General features: G+C 28.3%; 1 pseudogene; it reads right to left on the bottom strand.

The window, feature by feature from the left end:
* Positions 1-790: 790 nt before the first annotated feature.
* Positions 791-2,329, bottom strand: LOC149892586 (uncharacterized; annotated as a pseudogene).
* Positions 2,330-6,495: the final 4,166 nt, after the last annotated feature.

Raw genomic sequence — 6,495 nt, 5'->3', positions numbered from 1 at the left:
ATGTATGTATGTATGTATGTATGTATGTATGTATGTATGTATGTATGTATGTATGTATGTATGTATGTATGTATGTATGTATGTATGTATGTATGTATGTATGTATGTAGGGGAGAGTATGCACCCATGATCCTAAAAATCTATCCGGCCAATTTACTGAATTTATGTTTTCCTTTTAACCTCTAAATTAACAGTAAATGATAGCAAACTTCATACTTTATTATAATTTAATGATCATTTACTGACCAAAATATTTAAAATAGATTAAAAATAATAAAAATTAATAACACTCAATTGGGATCAAGGGTGTTTACTGGTATGCTCCCTTGATCCTACATATATGCACCCTTGATCCTATTTTTTTATACTTGATCCGAATCCAAATTTATACCGTGAATGTGTAAAAATTGTTTTTAAGTCATTCAAACAATGTCTATATTGAAAACCATTTAACTTTTTATAAATTTTATTACAACTTTAAGCAAAATCAATGAAGGAAAAAAATTAATGCAACGAAAAAAGAAAAATCAATGATAAAAAATGTTTTCTTTTTACTGAGGCTCTGTTTTCTCAGTTATTAAAGTAAGAAATTTCTTATTTACAATATCCTTGAGTAGATTCTAATATATCACTGTCACTGTTATAGCTGTTTAAAATATTATCATTTTTTCTTTCATAATTTTCGATATCAAGTTTTCTTTTTCTTGTCATGAAGATTTTTTTTCGGCATAAACCTTTCTGATTTTTTGTCTTTTTAGACTGACTTTTTTTTTTATTTCCTGAAGTCTATTTAGTTCATTTGGAAAAGAAGTATCAGTGAGTATTAGGGTGCGCTGACGCTTATGTCTTTTAGAAGACTTTCTTGATCCAGCTTTTTAAAATGGCTTGATTTTTTCTAAACTTGCTTGATGAGCAATATTAATAGTAACAATGGACAGTTGACTCCCAGGATCAGTTATTTTTAGAAACTGAGTAGGCAATAAACTAGAAGGTGAGTCTGATGGCATACTTGACATTGAATGATTAAAGGCTGGGACATGAAATTTAGCAGAAGCTGAATCAACAACATCTTGAAATGAATTAGTAGTTACTGGTTCTGGACGGTCTGTCAAAGATGAAGCCAAAAACTCATTATCAGAAAATATGTTAGGATTAAAGGGTTCAATTCCTGCCACAGCAAATCCTGCAGAAATGTTAGATGGAGTAAAGGCTTGTGCATAAGCTTTACTTGTAACTGCAGCTATATCATATATGGTCATTGGTCTTGGATTAGATACAACCCAATCATCACAGGCTGCATTGTAATAACGTTTCAGTGGCCCATACACTGACCGATCCAATGGTTGCAGCTTGTGACTACAATGTGGTGGAAAGGATAGCATTGTTATGTCATTTTTTTTTGCTAACTCTAAACATGAAATTGAAACATGGCTCTCATGATTGTCAAGAAGTAAAAGCACTGGATTTACTGGTGAACATTTCACATTTTGAATAAAATGTTTCATCCATTCTAAAAATGTTGCAACATTCATCCAGCCAGAAGGATTTGCAACCCCAACACATCCAGGTGGACCACCATTTATCATGCTTCCTTTAAAATGAACTCTTGGATAAATAAAAAACGGAGGGATTGAGTTTCCTATTACATTAACTGCACAACAAACTGTTACCAACATCCTTCTTTCTGCTGAAGTTATCCTTCCAACTTGCTTGTCTCCTTTACCAGCAATTGCTTTGACTGGTTTTTGTACAGTTGTGAGACCTGTCTCATCTACATTATAAATATTTTGTGGTTGAAACTTGAGTCGCAGACGAACCTCTCTTAGATTGGTGAAAAATTCTCCAACTGTATAACGATTAAAAGCAGTTGCTCGTGCCAAGCTGGTAGCTTTTGGATTTCGTAAAGATAATTCTTTCCTTCGTAACATAAAACTATGAAGCCACTGTTTCCCAGCTATTTGTGACCTATTCCACGACTTAGGAATGCGTTTAGAAAGAGTCATTGCAAATTCAAATGCCAGTTTTCGTGTTGTTTTGGTTGACAAACCATAATGAAGTTTTGAAGCCTTTAAAAGATAGTCTGATAAAGATGTTTCTTCTTCATTGCTAAAGATTTGCATTGTAACATAGTTAGGTTTGCAGACTGTATTTGGGTTTGATCGACATTTCCTAACATACCTTTTTAGTGTCATTAAATTTATTCCTCTTTCCTTAGATACATGATAAACTGTCTGGCCATCAAGAATTGAATCAACAGCTGCTCGCATTTCATTTTCATTAACTTTACCCCTAGTCGGTCTTTCAGTTTTTCTTTTTTATGATACACCATGTTAAACTGTAAAAAAAAAAAAAATCTGTTAAACTTTATTCTATTCATAAATTGTTGAACTAATTTTTATAAAGATCGTTTTTATAAATACAAACAAACATAAACAAAGATTTTATACACACACATAAATTTTATATATATATATATATGTATATATAAATATATATATAAATACATATATATAAATATATATATATATATATATATATATATATATATATATATATATATATATATATATATATATATATATATATATATACGAATACAAAGTGATATTATAAGAACAAAAATAAACACAAAATAGCATAAAAGTCTTTATCAAAAGGCTTTATCCTAAAAAAAATTACTAAAATACAATATGACATATTGTACAGAAATGTTCATGTTACTATAGTTTTTACATTTTGTTATTTTCTTTTTCTGTGTATGCACCTTTGATCATAGGATCAAAGGTGCATAAACGCATTAGGATCAAGGGTGCTAACCCGCTCCATTTTCACAAAAATTTCTTTTTTATTATATTAGATGGTTTTACAACATAACAAAAACAACCATAGAAGAGGTGAATACTTTAGTTACAAAATGGTATAAACAAAATTACTAAACACAAGCAAATGTTAAAGATGTGAGGTTCCTTGTAATAGTAAAAAAAATACTTTTTACCGCCAAAATAAAACTTTTTAGAAACAACTTTAACAATGGCCTATTTTCTTACCAAAACACAATAAAATTTGTAGATTCAGTATTTATAACACGATGGCTATCAGCCATTTTTAATAACTTATGTAAGTATAAAGATAACGCTGTAGGATCAAAGGTGCATACGGATCAAGGGTGCAAGTTCTCCCCTATGTATGTATGTATGTATGTATGTATGTATGTATGTATGTATGTATGTATGTATGTATGTATGTATGTATGTATGTATGTATGTATGTATGTATGTATGTATGTATGTATGTATGTATGTATGTATGTATGTATGTATGTATGTATGTATGTATGTATGTATGTATGTATGTATGTATGTATGTATGTATGTATGTATGTATGTATGTATGTATGTATGTATGTATGTATGTATGTATGTATGTATGTATGTATGTATGTATGAATGTATGTATGTATGTATGTATGTATGTATGTATGTATGTATGTATGTATGTATGTATGTATGTATGTATGTATGTATGTATGTATGTATGTACAGCGGTGGCCAAAAGTCTTGGAACAACATACTTTATGTTATGATAAATTTTTATACTAAAAATAATAAACGGTAACAGTAAAATAAATAAAAAATAAATAAGTTGTAAGTATTTTTTTAAACAAAATTCTCTTTAAAAATATACCTCAAACCTTCAAAAGTTATACTTTAGATCAAAAATAAATTTTTTTGGTCGTTAAATGTTTTGTTCTAAGACTTTTGGCCACCGCTGTATATGCCAATCAAAATACCATGGGATTTTGATAAAACAATTGATTCTATGAAGAAATCCTGAAGTGAGCACATAGCACTTCAATTTTTGTTAGCCAACATAAAAAAGCATGGATCATTGAAAAACCATGATAACAGTCCTGCGGTATTTCAATTGGACACCGTGGGAAACAGATAAACAATGGGTTTCCCATGAACTATCAAATGCCAAATTAAATACAATGGCTTTTCTTTACCGTTTTCAAGTTAAAATTACCATAAGGATACAGTTGAACGTTTTTTGCTATCAGTGCAATAAAAAGTCACAGCGTCATACGCATTTCAGTAATTTTCTTTAATACCTCGGTTGTAACTTGTATTCTACTTACTTTCTAAAGCTGGTCTTAAAAATCCTTTCATGAAAAGTAAGGTTAACAATGAAAAATAAATGTATAAAACTCTTCATAAGAAATTTTTTTAATTTCGCACAGAAAACACGTTATGCGTCATTGATAAAAAGTTTATTTTTCCTCATATTGATTTTGAATTTCAAACCTCGGAATAATAGAAAAAAAAAAAGGTTTTCATCATTTTTTATTATTTTTACTCTGTTCTTACTTACTGTACTTGTTCTCTGTTCTACTGCAAATAATATCAGCCCTAAATATTTTCCGCTAATTCTCAATCAGATATGAACAACTCATGTCATTTATATGTTTTAAGTCTGTTAAACGTTTCAAAAGAATTTGGAAGGTCCGAGAACATTCGACGCAGAGGAGATTATCCTGCGTTTTACAAATTATCCTCCGTCTTTTATTATTACAAGTATTGTAAGAGTTATAGGTTTAAGAAAATATCTTAAAATTTATTACTATTATATCATATTTGAATCATATCTGAAAGCTTACTTACGTGATTTACTTTAATAAAGTTTGGACTTTTGTTGACTGTGCATTTTTCATTGTCCAGTTGTGAAAGTCATTTTCATTATGTTTTTAAGGAGTTGTAAATACATTTTAAACTCATACCTTTAACGATAACATTTTAAACTCATACCTAGGAATAAACTCATAATGAGGAATACAATTGTATTTGTATACAGGAATACAATTTGTATACAGGAATACAATTGTATTTGTTAAACTCATAGCAAGGAATACAGTTTTTTTGTTGTTTTTTCATCTGAATTGACCAATTCCTTTTTCAAGCAATCTATTAAAAAAATAATTTTTTCAACAAAAAATATTCTTGATTTTTTTTGATTTTTTAAAAAATACTTTCAGTTGCTATACTACACCCTGATTTGTCATGTTTTATTTTGAGTTTCACTTCTAAAGTATGTGGAGTATTAAATTTATGATATATTTTTGATATAACTTTATGATATATTATGATATATGATATATTTATGATATTTATGATATTAGTGATTATATATTCTCGGTATATATTTGTTTTCTATAGTATATAGATGTTTTAATTGAAGAAGAAAATAGATTTTTTTTAAGGACTTCGTAATAAGGTCATAGCGATCTTCTTGAAGTCCTGCCCTTATAATATTATAAATCTTAATGTAAATAATATTATACGACAAATAAATAAAAAAAAAAAAGAAAAAAATAAATTGACAGCAGCTCCAAAGAAAAGTAAGATCAGAAAGCTAACTCCCAAGGCCGTTCCAATAGTATTGGAAAAACAAATATCTAAATTGAAAAAACATTTTTTTTTCTCATCAAAGCAAACGCCATTAGCTTTTTAATTGTTGTCGTTTGTTTTAAGGCAGTATGTTACAGCAACAGTGTGAAAATTTTTAAGTTATGTTAATTACATGTTTTAATAGTTATTTAATCATATTATAATCATGCTATAACCATATTATAACCATGTTAAAATTATCTTGAAATCATCTTCAATCATCTCATAATTATCTTACTTTCATCTTTATATTTTCTCATCGCCATCTTATACTTATGCTATAATCATCTAAAAAAATTTAATTTCTGAAATCTGGGTTTCTCATTTAAGAGGATTTAAAAAAAAAAAGAGTAGAAAAAGTTTTCATGCAGATTTAACTCGTTAATAGAAAAACTAAAAAATTGCAGTAACTAAACTTAGTTTAGAAAAAAAATCATGTACCATATTCATTTGATCTCTGAATGATTCATCTAAGTTATTACACTGATTAGTAATGTTTCGAATTCATGAAAAGTTATTTCATGGATTTCTTAACAGGATTTGAAGCAGAAGATTTTTTCCATGTGTAAAATTGTGAATGGTTTAATTTTTCCCCTATTCAGCATTTTTTTACTTCGTGCAATCCAAAATGAGTAAATTGCGAAAATTTACTCGAATTTTTCATTTCGGAAAATATCAAAATCGAAAACACAATACTAAAGTTAAACAAAAAAATATTAACGAAAACATTTTAGAATTTTACTTGGACCGTATGGAAATGAAGTTGACGATTTTTCTTTGAAGAATACCTACCTTTTCCCATTGATATATAAAAAAATTAAAACTGTTTTTTCCTAAACAAATAGATCATCAGTTTATTGATTTCTTTCCTTCTAACCTGCTATCAAAAGCCAACGAAATAATTTACAACACTTTATGCTCTTATTTTTATCTTAATCTGCCAAAAGATTTCAGGATGACTGTTTAATTATGCAAGTATTTCGTCGTTCTACTTAAAACTTTAACAACTTTGTTAAGTTCACTTACTTGTGGGCTTCTTGGCTGTTTTAAC

The sequence above is a fragment of the Hydra viridissima genome, unplaced genomic scaffold (genome assembly GCF_058129835.1).
Source record: "Hydra viridissima isolate aposymbiotic clone 2 unplaced genomic scaffold, HvirCarnegie_v1 scaffold_2, whole genome shotgun sequence".
Lineage (NCBI taxonomy): Eukaryota > Metazoa > Cnidaria > Hydrozoa > Anthoathecata > Hydridae > Hydra > Hydra viridissima.
Note: the sequence above shows the minus strand (reverse complement) of the source record. Positions and strands in the feature narration are given on the sequence as shown.